The sequence below is a fragment of the Salvelinus fontinalis genome, chromosome 12 (genome assembly GCF_029448725.1).
Source record: "Salvelinus fontinalis isolate EN_2023a chromosome 12, ASM2944872v1, whole genome shotgun sequence".
NCBI classification, from domain to species: Eukaryota; Metazoa; Chordata; class Actinopteri; order Salmoniformes; family Salmonidae; genus Salvelinus; species Salvelinus fontinalis.
In genome coordinates, this window is record NC_074676.1 from 17239806 (window position 1) to 17261097 (window position 21292).

General features: G+C 42.5%; 1 pseudogene; it reads left to right on the forward strand.

The window, feature by feature from the left end:
• LOC129867697 (1-aminocyclopropane-1-carboxylate synthase-like protein 1) overlaps positions 1–21292 on the forward strand; it is a 36739-nt pseudogene continuing 15447 nt past the window's right edge.

Sequence of the window (21292 nt, forward strand, 5' to 3'; positions counted from 1 at the left end):
ATGAACTTCCGTGGAAGAAAATATAAGCGGGCAGCAACTGGTCTGACCCAGGTGGCAGAACACCTCCAGGGGTGGTCAGATGAGTTGGTCCAACTAGAGCGGGAGAGTTCCCTCAGAAATCAACATGTTTTCAACCAAATAGCGGACGTCCTGCGAGAGAAAGGCATCTATCGCACCGGCGACCATTGCAGGGAGAATATCAAAAAGATTCAACTGGAGTACCGGCGGCGGGAGGTCGTGGAAGTCTTATGATGTAATGTACCAAGTTTTAGCAAACCAACCAGCCATAGTCTACTTCTCTTTGCGCAGTACTGTTATAGCCAACCAGGTCGTCCAGAGCTCCCCAAGTGGGGCAGGCGCATACCTCCATGGTCTGCCAGGTGGTGCCTTTGGTTCCACTGCTTCGGGCGGGTTCTTCTTTGTTTTTTTGGTCATCCGCCCAGGCTGGGGGAGCTGCTGGAGATACATTTTTAGGATGCAGAGTCCGAGAATTGACTGCTGAACTCTGACACGGCGCCCCAAGAGATGCTGTACCATATCGGGTTTGGAGATGAGCATGACACCAATGGGAAGTCTGCCGGACTGGGTCAAGAGGGCTCAGTCGAGATGGTGTGAGAAGAGCGTATGGCGAGCGTGCAATTCTCTACTTCAGGTTGGCTAAAATAGCAGATGAGGTTGATTGGCCTAATCTCCTGTATTATTTTGCATGGATATTCATTCAGAAATGTTATCAGAAGTTAGGGTAGATGCAACTTTTATTTTTAGCCCCAACACTTACATAAGGAGATGGCACATGGGTATATGCTCCTAAAAACCAATGAGGAGATGGGAGAGGTGGGACTTGCAGCGCGTCAAGCGTCACAAATAGAGCCAAGTTCTAATTTATCGCCTGGCTACGCAGTGGGTCGTTGACACACGTGTGCAGTGTGGGTGCAAAGATTGAATGACATGTATGTGTACATTTATTTTGTAACATGCTGACCACACTGCTCATGTCGTGTTACATGTTATTCAATCATTGCACCCATACTGCTCTCGCGCTTCAACGAGTGTCTGCGTAGCGTGGTTCTATTTGTGACAATTTGTGACACATTGCAAGTCCTGCCTCTCCCATCTCCTCATTGGTTTTAAGGAGCATATATCCACATGTCGGATTGAAAGATGAACTGAGGTCCACACTCCAATCCAGTTGGGAGTGGTAATGCGCCTTAAAGTTGGTTGCCAACTGCCATATAAATATTGAAAGATAAAGAAGAAGCCTGAAGGAGGAGAGATTGTTTCTAGTAAACTCGGTTGACCCTTTTATCTATGGATTAATTGTCGGAGTAGAGGACCTTGTGCATTTCAGGTAAAACAACCCAATGTTTATAGCCCAGGACAAATTAGCTGGCAACAGCAAGCCTACCGTAGTAATAGCCTACCGTAGGAAACTGTATTATTGTACAATTCAATGGGGATGTTTCAAGGCTCTTCGAACTGGACTTTGTTATTGTATAAACACACCACATAATTACAATTTATTTCCCTTTTTTTTCTTCTTATGGGGTAGATAAGCTTTAATATTGCAGATAGATTGTAGCTTCCATACTCGTAATTGTCTGCATCATTTCCAATCCCCCATATATTTTTTGGTAAATATCTACAGTGCATTCGGAAAGTATTCAGACCCCTTCACTTTTTCAGCATTTTGTTACATTACAGCCTTATTCTAAAATTAATTAAATAGCTTTTTTTCCCTCATTAATCTACACACATACCTAATAATGACAACGAACAAACTGTTTTTTTAGAAATGTTTGCTAATGTATTAAAATAAAACAAAAATATCACAATTACGTAAGTATTCAGACCCTTTACTCAATACATTTTTTTCACTTTTCCTTTCTGTTCTCTCCATTCCTTCCCCCTGTCTCAGGTATGAGTTGCACACCATTGTAGATGAGGTGTACGTGCTGATGGTGTTTGAAGAGACAGCCACTTTCCACAGCATCCTTAGTATGGAGAGGTATCACACACACACACACACACACAAGCCCTTCCTATTGAATGTACATTAACAATGGTGTGCTTGCAGCTTGTCGGACCACCAGGAACACATGTGATGTGGGGGATCAGCAAGGTAAGAGTCTAAAGTGAGTGTGTGTGCGTGCGCCTGCACATGCATACAGTGCATCCGGAAAGTATTCAGACTCCTTGACTTTTTCCACATTCTATTACATTACAGCCTGGATTACATCATTTTTGACCCTCATAGTACACACAACTGTATTAAAAATAAAAAACAGAAATATCACATTTACATAAATATTCAGACCTTTTAATCAGTACTTTGTTGAAGCACATTTGGCAGTGATTACAGCCTCGATTCTTACTGGGTATGACGCTACAAGCTTGGCACTTCTATTTGGGGAGCTTCTCCCATTCTTCTCTGCAGATCCTCTCAAGCTCTGTCAGGTTGGATGGGGAGCGTCGCTGCACAGTGTTTCCTCCAGACGTGGTGCCAGGTTTCCTCCAGACGTGACGCTTGGCATTCAGGCCAAAGAGTTCAATCTAGGTTTTATCAGACCAGAGAGGGTTTGAATACTTATGTAAATAAGGCATTTCTGTTTTTTTATTTCTAATAAATTTGCAAGCATTTTTTAAAACGTGTTTTCGTTTTATGTGTAGATTGATGAGGAAAAGTTTGGACACCTACTCATTCCAGGGGTTTTCTTTATTTTTGCTATTTTCTACATTGTAGAATAATAGTGAAGACATCAAAACTATGAAATAATAACAATGGAATCACCCTTGAATGACTAGGTATGTCCACATTTTTGACTGGTACTGCATATATACACTGGCAAGAAAAACCCTTTGGAAATACCTGGATTTCTGCATAAATTGGTCATAAAATTTGACCGGATCTTCATCTTGGTCACAACAATAGTAAATGAGAGAAGTGAACAATTCTTCCTTAGTTGTTAAATTTCTCGAAATCTAAAAAAGCACAACCTAGATTCCACCCAATGACTTAAGTAGTTGAACATGTTATTACTCCAACCTTGTGAACGTGACCTTATATAGTGGCACATGCGTAGTTCTTCGCGAGGCGAACGTTAGACCCAATGCCAGCCAATGTCGCCATGACAATTTCAGGGTGCGTTCGTAAATTAATTTCGGATATCTTCTCCTTTCTCTCGTCTGAGTGTGCCAGAGCGCAGAATAACTGATGCATTTATGAATGCGCAACACCCGTTGAATATGATAGGTGTCAGTAAAGGTTGGAAAAAACGGAATTTAACTGGTGCTAGCAGCAGTTAGTCACTACCGCCCAAGATAACATGAAAACAGCCTAGCTCTGCTAGAGCGAGTAAAATGGTCACAATGTGTTCTCTCATTTTTGTCAGGAAGTAGCTAGCAAGCTAGCCAATTTAAGCCAGTTAACTTGGGTGCTTGACTGGCGTTGTGAGGTCAAAACGCTCAGATCAACTCCGCCAGAGCGTCCAGTCTGCGCTCTGAACGCTCCTGGAGCGAATCGCTCTGAATTTATGAACAGACAATCTGACGATTCTGAATTTACGAACGACGGGAGCGCACTCGAGAGGGAATTTACGAACACACCCTTAGTCTATCTTCATAATTTACTGTCTTTGGTTAGATCATACGTGGTACCACCACATTCCCAAACTGTCTACGAGCGGCATCTACCGGATTTATACCGTGCATGCATAAATAATGGCTTCCATGCAATATTGTATGGTAGAGGGCGCAAAAGAGCGATCCTGTTCATTCTGACTCGCTTGCTAACACACAAACCCAATGACAAGCAGCCAGCCCGCTTCCAGTGGCTCTGCTGTTAATAGGGTCCAAAATTATCCATCAACCCGGATGTAGAATTTTTAGGATTCTCTTCCCCACATTTTATTTTACATATGCTATTGTTGCTAACTCCGTCAAAAAAAGAACATGTTCTAGACCGGGCTAGACAGTGTCCGTAAACTGAAGAGAGCGAACTGAATCTTGGCAGCCTACTGTAAGCATAACACACCTCTGTGTTGATGCTGTAGTCTCCCATTTTGTTATTACTTTAGTTGAATGCTTCATAGTATGATTATAACTATTTATTTTAGCCTACTGATTATTTATTAGCTAATTTATTTAATATAGGCCTATGCTAGCAGGCTTAAGGCCTATTAGGCTACATTAGCCAAACTCAGGCTAATGATTGGTTATTTGATAAAAAAAATAATAATAACAGGGTTGTTTTTATTTCCATAGAAAAGATAACTCAGAGGACCTACCATCTGTCAAAGTGGCATCTAAAATGAACTTCCGTGGAAGAAAATATAAGCGGGCAGCAACTGGTCTGACCCAGGTGGCAGAACACCTCCAGGGGTGGTCAGATGAGTTGGTCCAACTAGAGCGGGAGAGTTCCCTCAGAAATCAACATGTTTTCAACCAAATAGCGGACGTCCTGCGAGAGAAAGGCATCTATCGCACCGGCGACCATTGCAGGGAGAATATCAAAAAGATTCAACTGGAGTACCGGCGGCGGGAGGTCGTGGAAGTCTTATGATGTAATGTACCAAGTTTTAGCAAACCAACCAGCCATAGTCTACTTCTCTTTGCGCAGTACTGTTATAGCCAACCAGGTCGTCCAGAGCTCCCCAAGTGGGGCAGGCGCATACCTCCATGGTCTGCCAGGTGGTGCCTTTGGTTCCACTGCTTCGGGCGGGTTCTTCTTTGTTTTTTTGGTCATCCGCCCAGGCTGGGGGAGCTGCTGGAGATACATTTTTAGGATGCAGAGTCCGAGAATTGACTGCTGAACTCTGACACGGCGCCCCAAGAGATGCTGTACCATATCGGGTTTGGAGATGAGCATGACACCAATGGGAAGTCTGCCGGACTGGGTCAAGAGGGCTCAGTCGAGATGGTGTGAGAAGAGCGTATGGCGAGCGTGCAATTCTCTACTTCAGGTTGGCTAAAATAGCAGATGAGGTTGATTGGCCTAATCTCCTGTATTATTTTGCATGGATATTCATTCAGAAATGTTATCAGAAGTTAGGGTAGATGCAACTTTTATTTTTAGCCCCAACACTTACATAAGGAGATGGCACATGGGTATATGCTCCTAAAAACCAATGAGGAGATGGGAGAGGTGGGACTTGCAGCGCGTCAAGCGTCACAAATAGAGCCAAGTTCTAATTTATCGCCTGGCTACGCAGTGGGTCGTTGACACACGTGTGCAGTGTGGGTGCAAAGATTGAATGACATGTATGTGTACATTTATTTTGTAACATGCTGACCACACTGCTCATGTCGTGTTACATGTTATTCAATCATTGCACCCATACTGCTCTCGCGCTTCAACGAGTGTCTGCGTAGCGTGGTTCTATTTGTGACAATTTGTGACACATTGCAAGTCCTGCCTCTCCCATCTCCTCATTGGTTTTAAGGAGCATATATCCACATGTCGGATTGAAAGATGAACTGAGGTCCACACTCCAATCCAGTTGGGAGTGGTAATGCGCCTTAAAGTTGGTTGCCAACTGCCATATAAATATTGAAAGATAAAGAAGAAGCCTGAAGGAGGAGAGATTGTTTCTAGTAAACTCGGTTGACCCTTTTATCTATGGATTAATTGTCGGAGTAGAGGACCTTGTGCATTTCAGGTAAAACAACCCAATGTTTATAGCCCAGGACAAATTAGCTGGCAACAGCAAGCCTACCGTAGTAATAGCCTACCGTAGGAAACTGTATTATTGTACAATTCAATGGGGATGTTTCAAGGCTCTTCGAACTGGACTTTGTTATTGTATAAACACACCACATAATTACAATTTATTTCCCTTTTTTTTCTTCTTATGGGGTAGATAAGCTTTAATATTGCAGATAGATTGTAGCTTCCATACTCGTAATTGTCTGCATCATTTCCAATCCCCCATATATTTTTTGGTAAATATCTACAGTGCATTCGGAAAGTATTCAGACCCCTTCACTTTTTCAGCATTTTGTTACATTACAGCCTTATTCTAAAATTAATTAAATAGCTTTTTTTCCCTCATTAATCTACACACATACCTAATAATGACAACGAACAAACTGTTTTTTTAGAAATGTTTGCTAATGTATTAAAATAAAACAAAAATATCACAATTACGTAAGTATTCAGACCCTTTACTCAATACATTTTTTTCACTTTTCCTTTCTGTTCTCTCCATTCCTTCCCCCTGTCTCAGGTATGAGTTGCACACCATTGTAGATGAGGTGTACGTGCTGATGGTGTTTGAAGAGACAGCCACTTTCCACAGCATCCTTAGTATGGAGAGGTATCACACACACACACACACACACAAGCCCTTCCTATTGAATGTACATTAACAATGGTGTGCTTGCAGCTTGTCGGACCACCAGGAACACATGTGATGTGGGGGATCAGCAAGGTAAGAGTCTAAAGTGAGTGTGTGTGCGTGCGCCTGCACATGCATACAGTGCATCCGGAAAGTATTCAGACTCCTTGACTTTTTCCACATTCTATTACATTACAGCCTGGATTACATCATTTTTGACCCTCATAGTACACACAACTGTATTAAAAATAAAAAACAGAAATATCACATTTACATAAATATTCAGACCTTTTAATCAGTACTTTGTTGAAGCACATTTGGCAGTGATTACAGCCTCGATTCTTACTGGGTATGACGCTACAAGCTTGGCACTTCTATTTGGGGAGCTTCTCCCATTCTTCTCTGCAGATCCTCTCAAGCTCTGTCAGGTTGGATGGGGAGCGTCGCTGCACAGTGTTTCCTCCAGACGTGGTGCCAGGTTTCCTCCAGACGTGACGCTTGGCATTCAGGCCAAAGAGTTCAATCTAGGTTTTATCAGACCAGAGAGGGTTTGAATACTTATGTAAATAAGGCATTTCTGTTTTTTTATTTCTAATAAATTTGCAAGCATTTTTTAAAACGTGTTTTCGTTTTATGTGTAGATTGATGAGGAAAAGTTTGGACACCTACTCATTCCAGGGGTTTTCTTTATTTTTGCTATTTTCTACATTGTAGAATAATAGTGAAGACATCAAAACTATGAAATAATAACAATGGAATCACCCTTGAATGACTAGGTATGTCCACATTTTTGACTGGTACTGCATATATACACTGGCAAGAAAAACCCTTTGGAAATACCTGGATTTCTGCATAAATTGGTCATAAAATTTGACCGGATCTTCATCTTGGTCACAACAATAGACAAACAGTCTGCTTAAACTAATAACACACAAATAATTATAAGTTTGTCTTTATTGAACACACCATGTAAACATTCACAGTGCAGAGTGGTAAAAGTATGTGAACCCTTGGATTTAATAACTAGTTGACCCTCCTTTGGCAGAAATAACCTCAACCAAACGTTTTCTGTAGTTGCGGATCAGACCGGATCAGACAACGGTCAGGAGGAATTTTGGACCATTCCTCTTTACAAAACTGTCAGTTCAGCAATATTCTTGGGATGTCTGGTGTGAACTGCTCTCGAGGTCATGCCACAGCATCTCAATCGGGTTGACGGCAGGACTCTGACTGGGCCACTCCAGAAGGCGTATTTTCTTCTGTTGAAGCCATTCTGTTGTTGATTTACTTCTGTGTTTTGGGTCATTGTCCTGTTGCATCACCCAACTTCTGTTGAGCTTCAATTGGCGAACAGATAGCCTAACATTGTCCTGCAAAGTGTCTTGATAAACATGGGAATTCATTTTTCCGTTGATGATAGCAAGCTGTCCAGACCCTGAGGCAGCAAAGCAGCCCCAAACCACGACGCTCCCTCCACCATACTTTACAGTGGGGATGAGGTTTTGATGTTAGTGTGCTGTGCCTTTTTTTCTCCACACATAGTGTTGTGTGTTCCTTCCAAGTAACTCAACTGTATTTTCATCTGTCCACGGAATATTTTGCCAGTATCACTGTGGAACATCCAGGTGCACTTTTGCAAACTTCAGACGTGCAGCAATGTTGTTTTTGGACAGCAGTGGCTTCTTCCGTGGTGTCCTCCCATGAACACCATTCTTGTTGTGTTTTACGTATCGTAGACTCATCAGAGATGTTAGCATGTTCCAGAGATTTCTGTAAGTATTTAGTTGACTCTAAGATTCTTCTTAACCTTGTTGAGGTTCTGCACTGTGCTCTTGCATTCATCTTTGCAGGACGGCACTCCTGCTGAACTTTCTCCATTTATAGACAATTTGTCTTACCGTGGACTGATGAATATCAAGGTTTTTAGAGATACTTTTGTAACCCTTTCCAGCTTTATGCAAGTCAACAATTCTTAATCTTAGGTCTTAAGAGATCTCTTTTGTTTGAGGCATGGTTCACATCAGGCAATGCTTCTTGTGAATAGCAAACTCAAATTTTGAGTGTTTTTTACAGGGCATTGATTGGACTCCAATTAGCTTTTGGAGAAGTCATTAACCTAGGGGTTTACATACTTTCCCCAACCTACACTGTGACAACTATGTATTCAATATAGACAAGAAAAATACATTAATGTGTGTGTTAGTTTAAGCACATTGTTTGTCTATTGTTGTGACTTAGATGATCAGATCAAATTTGATGATCAATTTATGCAGAAATCCAGGTAATTCCAAAGTGTTCACATACTTTCTTGCCACTGTACATTTTCCTTTATTATTTTCCACTAATCCTTCCACTTCTCCCCTAATTGGAGTAAACTAATGGACAACACTTAGACTTCTATTCCATCTTATACACACTTCATACATTTCACAGAATCTATTTTACAATAGTTATATTTTATTTGTTTTTACTCCTATCCTTCCGCTACCCTCAACCTCTCCCATCTATTTCTGATGTCCATCCAGTTTGATTTGCCATATATTTTTAACTGTGCTATTTCACAAAAGTTCTGAACCTATATACATTTTACGGACACATATTTTACGTAAGTTATCTTGTTGTTATTAGTCCCACCATTCAGCTCCACTCAACCCCTCCCATCTATCCCTTACACACCATCCATATTGGATTTCAATTTGCCATATATTTTTCAAATGTGCTGTGATGTTTCACAAAAGTTCTCACCCTTTCTATTCTCAGTTGCTACAGACTGTAAATTAAAGATAAAAATGTAGCTAAAAGTATTATTATATTATTGATCGATTGACTTTTCAAATCACCCAGTATTGCTATCTGCAGAGTTATCTCCAGGCAAATGTTGCAATTATTCAGCCATTCTTGGACCGACGATCAAAAACAAGCTAAATATGGACAGTACTAAAACAAATGATCCTGTCTTTTCGCAGCAAAATCTGCAGAGCTGGGATGGTTGTATCCCTAATATATATATATATATATATATATATATATATATATATATATATATATATACACACACACACACAACATTTATTGGTTGCAAGAATTTTGTATAATAATATAATTCTAAGTTTTGAACCTGGCGTAGTTGTGGATCAGTTCATAAACCATGGTATCGGTACATCAAAATCTCTTCCCAAAGATTTTGCAATCTATATGGCTCAGCTGTCAATTTTTTGTTCCTTGAATGAAACTGGTATATTTTTTTTGTTATCACAATTTTCTTTAACCAATTTTTGTCTTTAATGCAGGGCCATACATTTTTGTTAGCTGCATGTGTGACTTAACTCCACCAGTCCTATTTATGATATAATTTACAAAGATTATACTTTTTTTTTTTTTAAAGTTTGTTCAAAAAACAAGGTTTATTTTTAAAAATCATTTAGTGTTTTGGAGTTTAACCAGAATATTAGTTGTATTATTTGTTCTGTCTTTTCTGGTGAATTAAAACTGAAACAAATTTCAGTGGCTTGTTTTAAAAATAGCGATATTTGAGATTATTTCATTTAAATAACCGAAAGAATGAGGTTGTAATCTGAATAAAGGGAAAAAGGCCATTTTTGAACATGGGATGAGACATTCTTACTAATATACTAGAGAACCAGTTTGGATGTAAGTATAACTTTTGTATGAATGGCGCCTTTAGAGATAGGTCTAATGCTTTAATGTTTAATAATTTCTGCCCTCCGAATTCATTATATAAATAGGCCCGTTTAATTTTGTCTGGCATGCCTTTCCAAATAAAATTGAATATTTTTTGCTCATATAATTTATAAACAGGCTGTGGAGTGATCCAAATTGTGGTTTTAAAAGAAAACATGAATCAGTGTACAATGACATCGCGTACATGATTACACTCTTGATTGTGCACATAAATTAGTTGATATGCTGATTTCAGATGCACTTCAATCAATCAAATGTATTTATAAAGCCCTTCTTACATCAGCTGATGTCACAAAGTGCTGTACAGAAACCCAGCCTAAAACCCCAAATAGCAAGCAATACAGGGGTAGAAGCATGGTGGATAGGAAAAACTCCCTAGAAAGGTCAGAACCTAGGAAGAAACCTAGAGAGGAACCAGGCTATGAGGGGTGGCCAGTCCTCTTCTGGCTGTGCCAGGTGGAGATTATAACAGAACATGGCCAAGATGTTCAATTGTTAAAACACTTCAGATTAGAGCTCTGCTACCTGACCCGAGTCATACTGTCCAACCAAGTTTATTAGCCTATAGTAAACAAAACGAAAACGAATCATGAAAAATAAACTGAAAGTGAATAATTAACAAACCTGTTTGAAAAACTGAGACTATAGTGAAACTTATCATTGACTTGAAAACAAACAAAAATAAAATAACATCCATCATGAATAATGTAAAATAAAAATAACTGTTATACTTTCATTTGGCTTTTGGAGGGTTTGCTACTGAATCTGGAGGGTAAATGTGGCCAGCATAGCCACAGGAAGTAGGGATGCTGAGGGTGCTGCAGCACCCCTTAAAGCAGCACTCCCAAACACCTTTCCGTGGCTATGGCGGCCAGGAGATGGCAATGTTTAAAAAGGCCTAGCTTTTGCATCACTATCTCTAGCTATCAGTAGCTAAGAGGGAAAAACATCTAGGTACCTAACTTGATTCTTCTTACAGTAAAAAAAAAGCATTGGATTGGCGTAAATATGGGCGAGACTTTCCTTCCACCATATTTTTTGGCATCACCATGTGGTAAATTAGTGTATAAGAGTTCCAAACCTTTCTGCCAATAACAGAAAATGTTCTCTTTTCCCCTCCCCACTCAGACCACTCCCCAGACATTCCTTGCAAAATTGTTGCCTGAGAAATTGCCCTTCGCAAAGAAGCTATTTGTTTCTTTTTGACCATTTTAATTGAAAACCATCTCAGTAAGGTACTTTGTTACCCAGAAAATATTTGATATTGAGATAAAAACGGCTGCATTGGACCTTTAAACCTATCCCAACTGTTACGAATCCCTTTGGCCCGACGGTCTAGGGGGGATGGTAATGGGACCCGTAACACAACTCACGCAAATTATAATAGTGAAAACGTAACAGTGAGAACAAAATAACCACAGACAACTAAATTACCGTCAAACACACAGGGTTTATTTCTAAACACACGGTAAAGGGGGGAGCAGGAAAAGGGGCTGAGCTGGACCCAAGGAAATAAATAAGTATCCAAAAACAGCCCTAAGCTAGACTAGCCTATTTCAACAACAGCTAACTAACCAAAAATACAGTGGGTGGTCCACCCAGTTCTAACTAGTGTATTTAACAAAGTATTCCTACGGGTAAAGTATGCCCATGGGCGACTTATCTTAGTACCCCCTTTTCCCACCGTCAAACAAACACCATAACGAAACCAATACTCACAGGTGGGGACAAAGTGACATGTAGTTGCAAACCAAACAAGAGATCTATAGACAGATGGCATTGACAGAGAGATTGAGCTCCAGAGAAAAGAACTGACAGGGTTTTTAAACCAAGGGAAAGGGAATGTGATTGGGTAAGGGAAAAGGAGCAGGTGTCTTCCGATTAGCGACTGATTGATGACTGATTGGGGAATGATGATTGTCATCTGTGAGTAGGGGAGAAGGAGAGAACAGAAACACACAGGATACACACATAATACTTGTATCCGTAACACCAACCTTAGCTCCAGGGAAACAAGGCCATACAGCCATAGGGTTCTCATTTGAACAATTGACTGGGGCCAACATGTACGACCAAAGATTTTTGGAACTAACCCAAGATAGACCAGAGCCGTCATCGGGCCATGACCAGCCAGAGCCGTCAGCGGGCCATGACCAGCCAGAGCCGTCAGCGGGCCATGACCAGCCAGAGCCGTCAGCGGGCCATGACCAGCCAGAGCCGTCAGCGGGCCATGACCAGCCAGAGCCGTCAGCGGGCCATGACCAGCCAGAGCCGTCAGCGGGCCATGACCAGCCAGAGCCGTCAGCGGGCCATGACCAGCCATTTTGTAAATTCTCAAGTGTGTTTAGTTTTCGTCTTTTCTTTAATAAATTCGTTATGTCAAACTTTCATGCTGCGCTTTGGTCCAATCCCTACTCCTCCTCTTCGGACGAAGAGGAGGACAATCGTTACAATAGAAGGGTAGTCAGTGGACATTCTGAAGTTTGTTTGTCAACAAAATTAGATTGCTTTTACCCCCATCCCTATTGCAGAATGCAACCTTTTGACAACATGTACAAAAGTCGATTTAAACCACATTTGCATTAGTTCCCCTCGTTTGGCATTTAGGCTGTGACAACGAAAAGGCAGCAGACAGACCAGTATGTTTTAGCAGAGAATTTGGTAGGGTGACCTGCTTTTTATCTATAAAAATAATTTTGTCAAGCAGATTGTGAATCCAAAAGTGTAAATTAAATTTTAGAGGGGGGATAACATAACAAATTATAATTTGGTTAGGGCATAGGGTAGAATTAATGTCATCTTGTCTTCAGGAGATGTATTATCTATTTAGTCTGACCAGTGGAACAATTTGCATTGTTAACAATGGGCTAAAATATAGGGTAATTACTGTGCTTGTCAGCAAGAACATTGCTTTTATTCCCCACACTTATTATATTATTCTACTTCTTTCCAATTTTGCCAGTGTAATCACATATTTTAAATCTCATATGCCTACTTGTGTCTTTAAAAATGACTTATGAGGCTATGTATTTTTGCAGCCATTCATAAAAAGTTTTGAATACGTCATACAAATAGGCGTTGGATATTAAATGCTCCAAGAATCAAATATAATTTGACATTTTAGTATTGTGTACATTTTAGGCAACTCATAAACATATAATATTTTGTCTCTGTAGAGTAAGATGATGGAAAGGATCTTCAACTAGTAGGTATAAACAACCTGAATATTGATATTCATTAGATTTTTCTTGAAGGTTTGGTGATTTTGATAAATTAATTGTTATAACAAGAACATTTTCAAACACCCAGCACTTGGGAAACAGATCAGGGATGGCCAACCCTCCTCGAGAACAAGCAGGATTTTCATCCAGCCCTTAAAGAGATTGTTCACCCAAATTACAAAATGTTTGTGTCCTTACCTTGAAAGCAGTCTATAGACAAGGAGACTGAAAGCTATGATTTGGTTACCCACTGCCATCAACCATTACTATTTCCTGTGCAGAGCCTTGGTGTAGTGGTAACACTCCCTGGCACATTTCGCGTACATCTTTCCACCTGAGAACAGGGATCAATCCCCGCTTTCAGACTTCCACTGTTTCTTAGCATTTGCATGTCTCCCTATTTCATTTAATTACTGTCTGTCAAACCACCCCAAAAAATATGATAAAATAAATAAATAATATTAGCGTACTTTAAATTTCATCCCCCAATAATTACAAAGTATCGAAGTTGTCCAATTAGGCCTAAGCCATGCAAAAATTCATAGAAATGCACGAAATTAGCTTTTAAACAGTAAGTTTTTCCCACGTCTAGGGGGTTGTGCTAGGAGGCAATGACATTCACATTGCAAATCTCACTCTAAGCTTTCATCAAAAGTTGGCAGCCCTGTAACTGTATCTTTCATATTTGTAAAGTTATTTTTGGATAATAATTAAGTTGAGTGTTCAAGGTTTCAAAAACCGTATGACAATCGGGGCTACATTTTTTCTATATAGTGTTTCACACTTGACCAACTCACCTCAGCTAATCAAAAGGGATGTGAAATTACTCCAATGTAGCATTGGAGTCATGAGAAAGGCTACCCTAACCAATTACCTGACCATTCGCTGCTGTGTTGGTGCGTGAGGCACAAAATCCACCCGACAGAGCGAGTGCGGGAAGTGATGTTACCTGAGTCAGCTCTCCATGCTCGTCCTGAGGTGCGTGCTAACCGTCTGGGAATGACAGTCCCACGAACCAGGCCTCCTGTAAGCCTACCTAGTCCTGCACCTCCTGTAGCAGCTCCACATACTAGCTCTCATGTGGCAGCCCCTCGTACCAGTCCTCCAGTTCCGGCACCACGCACCAAGCCTCCTGTGCGTCTCCAGAGCCCTGTGCGTCCTGTTCCTGCTCCCCGCACTAGCCTTGAGATGCGTGTCCTCGGCCCGGTACCACCAGTTCCGGCACCACGCACTAGGCCTAATGTGCGTCTCCAGGGTCCAGTATGCCCTGTTCCTCCTCCACGCACTAGCCCTGAGATGCGTGTCCCCAGCCCGGTACCACCAGTTCCGGCACCACGCACCAGGCCTACAGTGCGCCTCAGCCTGCCAGAGTCTACCGTCTGCCCAGCGGCGCCTGAACTGCACGTCTGCCCAACGCCGTCTGAGCTGTCCGTCTGCCAAGCGCCGCTTGAACTGCCCGTCTGTCCTGAGCCTTCAAAGCCGCCCGTCTGTCCTGAGCCTTCAAAGCCGCCTGTCTGTCCTGAGCCTTCAAAGCCGCCCGCCAGACAGGAGCCGCCAGAGCCTTCCGCCAGAGCCTTCCGCCAGACAGGAGCCGCCAGAGCCTTCCGCCAGACAGGAGCCGCCAGAGCTTTCCGCCAGCCGGCCAGGAGCCGCCAGAGCCTTCCGCCAGCCGGCCAGGAGCAGCCAGAGCCTTCCGCCAGCCGGCCAGGAGCCGCCAGAGCCCTCAGTCCGGAGCTGCCCCTCAGTCCAGTGGCGCCCTCTGGGATGGTATTCAGTCCGGGACTCGCCATTCCAGAGGCGCCACCAAAGCGGGTAGTGACTATGGTGGAGGGGGGTCCACGTCCCGCACCCGAGCCGCCGCCATAGGAAGGCCCACCCGGACCCTCCCCTTCTGTGTCAGGTTTTGCGGCCGGAGTCCGCACCTTTGGGGGGGTACTGTCACACCCTGGCCTCTGTTATATTGATTGTCTTTATTAGTTTAGTTAGGTCAGGGTGTGACATGGGTGTTGTGTCCTCCTCCCAGAGCGCTAAGAACCTTGGCGTGATCCTGGACAACACCCTGTCGTTCTCAACTAACATCAAGGCGGTGGCCCGTTCCTGTAGGTTCATGCTCTACAACATCCGCAGAGTACGACCCTGCCTCACACAGGAAGCGGCGCAGGTCCTAATCCAGGCACTTGTCATCTCCCGTCTGGATTACTGCAACTCGCTGTTGGCTGGGCTCCCTGCCTGTGCCATCAAACCCCTACAACTCATCCAGAACGCCGCAGCCCGTCTGGTGTTCAACCTTCCCAAGTTCTCTCACGTCACCCCGCTCCTCCGCTCTCTCCACTGGCTTCCAGTTGAAGCTCGCATCCGCTACAAGACCATGGTGCTTGCCTACGGAGCTGTGAGGGGAACGGCACCTCAGTACCTTCAGGCTCTGATCAGGCCCTACACCCAAACAAGGGCACTGCGTTCATCCACCTCTGGCCTGCTCGCCTCCCTACCACTGAGGAAGTACAGTTCCCGCTCAGCCCAGTCAAAACTGTTCGCTGCTCTGGCACCCCAATGGTGGAACAAACTCCCTCACGACGCCAGGACAGCGGAGTCAATCACCACCTTCCGGAGACACCTGAAACCCCACCTCTTCAAGGAATACCTAGGATAAAGCAATCCTTCTGCCCCCCCCCCCCCCCCCTTAAAAGATTTAGATGCACTATTGTAAAGTGGCTGTTCCACTGGATGTCATAAGGTGAATGCACCAATTTGTAAGTCGCTCTGGATAAGAGCGTCTGCTAAATGACTTAAATGTAAATGTAAATGTTGTTTGTGTGTTTTGTCTAGTTTAGGGTGTGTGTATTGTTTAGGGGGTTTTGTAGATGTATGGGGTTGTGTTCAGTGTAGGTGTTTAGGAAAGTCTATGGTTGCCTGGTTTGGTTCTCAATCAGAGACAGCTGTTTATTGTTGTCTCTGATTGAGAGCCATATTTAAGGCAGCCATAGGCTTTAGGTGTTTGTGGGTAATTGTCTATGTTTAACGTTTGTAGCTTGTGTATGCACTAACGTTTGTAGCTTCACGGTCGTTTGTTGTTTTGTTTTGATTAAGTATTCGTGTTACGTCTTCGTCATCTAATAAAAGATGTACTTTTCACACGCTGCGTTTTGGTCCTCTCTTCCACGTCAAGACGATCATGACAGATACTCACAGACGCAGAGCCGCCATGAGCAGAGCACATGCAGATTGCGCTGCTTGCAGGGAGCGAGTGACAGACCGAGAGGAGTAGTTAATGGAGGAAGTTATTTCTGGTTTCGGGCAGGGCCTTAAATTTGGCAGAAGCAATTGTACCAGGGTAGGGTTGGGGCTGAAGGTCGTGGGCATGGGTAGGTCTCGGGCTTAAAAGTCATGCACTTGCAGGGCTCTACTTCAGACATTTGTATCTGGAGCACGATGGCTTTGAAAATCAGTAAGTATGAATTCAATAAGAAAAATAAGTGTTTGTGATGTCTTCTTCCATCTCCTCTTTCTCTTTCTCGCGATCAAACAATAAATAACAATATGGGGTAGTTGGGTGGGTTATTTACAGATGGACTGTGTACAGGTGCAATGATCGGTAAGCTGCTCTTTTTATTTTTATTTTTTTATTTTACCGTTATTTTACCAGGTAAGTTGACTGAGAACACGTTCTCATTTGCAGCAACGACCTGGGGAATAGTTACAGGGGAGAGGAGGGGGATGAATGAGCCAATTGTAAACTGGGGATTATTAGGTGATCATGATGGTTTGAGCGCCAGATTGGGAATTTAGCCAGGACACCGGGGTTAACACCCCTACTCTTACGATAAGTGCCATGGGATCTTTAGTGACCTCAGAGAGTCAGGACACCCGTTTAACGTCCCATCCGAAAGACGGCACCCTACACAGGGCAGTGTCAGCTCTTGACAGCTGATTCTTAAAGTTAGTGAGGGAGATATGACTCCAGCTTCAGTGATTTTTGCAATTCGTTCCAGTCATTGGCAGCAGAGAACTGGAAGGAAAGGCGGCCAAAGGACGAGTTGGTTTTGGGGATGACCTGTGAAATATACCTGCTGGAGCGCATGCTACGAGTGCGTGCTGCTATGGTGACCAGCGAGCTGAGATAAGGCGGGGCTTTACCTAGGAAAGAGTTATAGATGACGTGGAGCCAGTGAGTTTGGCGACGAATATGAAGCGAGGGCCAGCCAACGAGAGCATACAGGTCACCGTGGTGGGTAGTATATGGGGCTTTGGTGACCAAACGGATGACACTGTGATAGACTACATCCAATTGGCTGAATAGAGTGTTGGAGGCTATTTTGTAAATGACATCGCCGAAGTCAAGGATCGGTAGGATAGTCAGTTTTACGAGGGTATGTTTGGTAGCATGAGTGAAGGATGCTTTGTTGCGAAATTGGAAGCCGATTCTAGATTTAATTTTGGATTGGAGATGCTTAATGTGAGTATGGAAGGAGAGTTTATAGTAGAGGTCGACCGATTATGACTTTTCAATGCCAATACCGATTATTGGAGGACCAAAAAAAGCTGATACCGATTAATCGTACGGTTTTCTTAAAAAAAGAAAATGTATTTATTTATTTGTAATAATGACAATTACAACAATACTGAATGAACACTTATTTTAACTTAATATAATACATCAATAAAATCAATTTAGCCTCAAATAAATAATGAAACATGTTCAATTTGGTTTAAATAATGCAAAACAAAGTGTTGAAGAAGAAAGTAAAAGTGCAATATGTGCCATGTAAAAAAGCTAACGTTTAAGTTCCTTGCTCAGAACATGAGAACATATGAAAGCTGGTTGTTCCTTTTAACATGAGTCTTCAATATTCCCAGGTAAGAAGTTTTAGGTTGTAGGATTATTAGGACTATTTCTCTATAACATTTGTATTTCATATGCCTTTGACTATTGGATGTTCTTATAGGCATTTTAGTATTGCCAGTGTAACTGTAACGGCTGTCTAATTCCTCCTCCTCGGATGAGGAGAAGGAGTAAGGGTCGGACCAAAACGCAGCGTTGTATGATGACATACTGATTTATTTAACTAAAGACGAAACACGAAGAACACTTGAATTGATTACAAAATAACAAACGACGTAGACTGACCTGAACATAAGAAATTACATAAACACGAAGAACGCATGAAACAGGAACAGACTACCCAAACGAACGAACAAACGAAACAGTCCCGTGTGGTAGACACAGACACAGGAACAATCACCCACCAACAAACAGTGAGAACAGCCTACCTTAATATGGTTCTCAATCAGAGGAAACGTCAAACACCTGCCTCTAATTGAGAACCATATCAGGCAACACATTAAACCCAACATAGAAACACATAACATAGAATGCCCACCCCAACTCACACCCTGACCAACTCAACACATACAAAAACAATGGAAAACAGGTCAGGAACGTGACAGTAACAGTATAGCTTCTGTCCCTCTCCTCGCCCCTACCTGGGCTCGATCCAGGAACACATCGATAACAGCCACCCTCGAAGCATCATTACCCATCGCTCCCCAAAAGCCACGGCCCTTTCAGAGCAAGGGGAACAACTACTTCAAGGTCTCAGAGCGAGTGACGTCACCGATTGAAACGTTATTAGCGCGCACCCCACTAACTAGCTAGCCATTTCACATCGGTTACACCAGCCTAATCTCGGGAGTTGATACGCTTGAAGTCATAAACAGCTCAATGCTTGAAGCACGGTTGCCGACTGGCCCCGTCCCACCTCACTCAAGCAGGTCCAGTGGTTCCTCGGGTTTGCCAATTTTTACAGGTGTTTTTATACGCAACTTTGGTGCTGTGGCAGCACAACTCACGGTCCTAACCCGCAAGTCTCCGACCCAATTTTGCTGGACCCCCGAGGCTAACAGGGCATTGATGGAGCTCAAGGGACGTTTCACCTCTGGACCCATCTTCGTTCATGCTGATCCTACCCTTTTCTTGTTTATTGTATTTACTTACGGATAGCCAGGGGCATACTCCAACACTCAGACATCATTTACAAATGAAGCATTTGTGTTTAGTGAGTCTCAGATCAGAGGCAGTAGAGATGCCAAGGGGGTTCTCTTGAGAAGTGCGTGAATTGGACCATCTTCCTGTCCTGCTAAGCATTCAAAATAGAACTAGTACTTTTGGGTGTCAGGGAAAAAGTACATTATTTTCTTTAGTAATGTAGTAAAGTAAAAGTTGTCCAAAATATGAACATTAAAGTACAGATACCCCAAAAACCTACTGAAGTAGTACTTCGGTATTTTTACTTAAGTACTTTACACCACTGCTTATCGCTGACTTTGTCAATCAGAATAAAGCATTTTTTCTATGGTGTTGACCAGCAAGTGAGACGTCCATTAGAGATGTGGTTCTGTACTTGCCGTAGCTATATTTAATCTGTGGTCTTGTGCATGACACTTCTATTGAATGTAACCGTTCTCTCTCTGTCCAGAAAACGAATCCCTTTTGTGTCCCTCACTGCCACAGAAGACCCAGCCTGACATGCAACATATCGACCCAGCCTTGCTGTAGTATCCTGACTGGAAAGGCCACCACTTGTAAGGAATCTCCTTGTATAGGACTCCATATGTCATGTGTTATTTGAAAAGGATGGTTATGGTACATGTATTCATTAGAGACTACAATTCGATAAGATTTATTACACAGAAGGAAGATGTTTGTTAGAGCAGCGATTAGGATGATGGTGATGGTAATAATGGTGGTGATGATGACGACGACGATATACGATCTGTAGTCTGAGAGAAGAGGTGTCCAGGTTCTTGTCTCACTACTGTAGTTTCCCTGACCCAGGTGAGTAAACTGCCTCTCCTAATCCTGGCCTTTAAGGAGTGCTGTGATTTATAGACTACTTCATTATATTATTACTGTATTATAAGTATAGCGACTCATTTAGGCCTGTGATACCAGTGGACTCGACTCAATTAATGACTTTCATTTACCAAATTAATGAAAGTAAAAGTGCTTGGGCCCACAGAAAATGGATTGTATTCATCAAGGACTGTAGGCTATTAATCTACTGGTATGAATAGTTAAAGACAGTGGTGGCTGCTGATTGGCTGAATACCCGGGCGCAAGGTGGTTGGGAGTTGTCAACAAAGCAGCATGAAAGAAATATGATGCCAAGTTTTTGAACTACCAGTAGGTTCTTTGAGACGATATATAAAGTGATCTGTGCATTTGAGCAACAGCATAAATACACCTATTTCGCTTTTGCATGTCAAAAACCGAATGACCACTGCTGCACGTTGCCACTGTTTTGAACAGATTAGCTGATACTATTTAGAATGAGCAGCCGACTCACGACGAACAAGTGCACCAGGGAGAAAGGTCGTCACTAGTTACCCCAGCTACAAAGTCGTATAGCCTGTCTATTTCTAAAAATGTCTATTATGTAATTTTAAACCTAACCCTAACATTAAGCACACTGCTAACCTTATGCCTAACCCTAACCTTAAATTAAGACCAAAAAGTCAATTTTGACTTTGTGGCTGTGGTAACTAGTGGAAACCAGGGAGAACGCAACAAGCATTCAGATGCAAATAAGTGAAAACACATTATCTAACTGGGGATAGCTAGCTAACATAATGTCACAAAGCATGATGCGCTAGCCTGGTAAGTTAGTTAACCCCCTAGAGTTGATGCCCGCGGAAATCTAATTAGCATAATACATCAATTCCCATAACCTGATATCTTAAATAGACAGTTTTTTTTGCATGGGTTGCATCTCAATCCACCACATGTCGGCCTTCTGCATCTGCAGTGGAGCTACAGCTGTGTTTGTCAGACCAGGAAATGTCCCGGAAATCGGTCGGTTTGGTCTACAAACTATTATGACCCCTATACGGACTGTCTCGAACACAAAAATGTTGGTTGTTTTGCTCTAGGACTCCCACAATCCTCACAAGACTCGTCTGAAGGTATTTCCAAAATGTATTTTACCTTTATTTAACTAGGCAAGTCAGTTAAGAATAAATTATTATTTTCAATGATGGCCT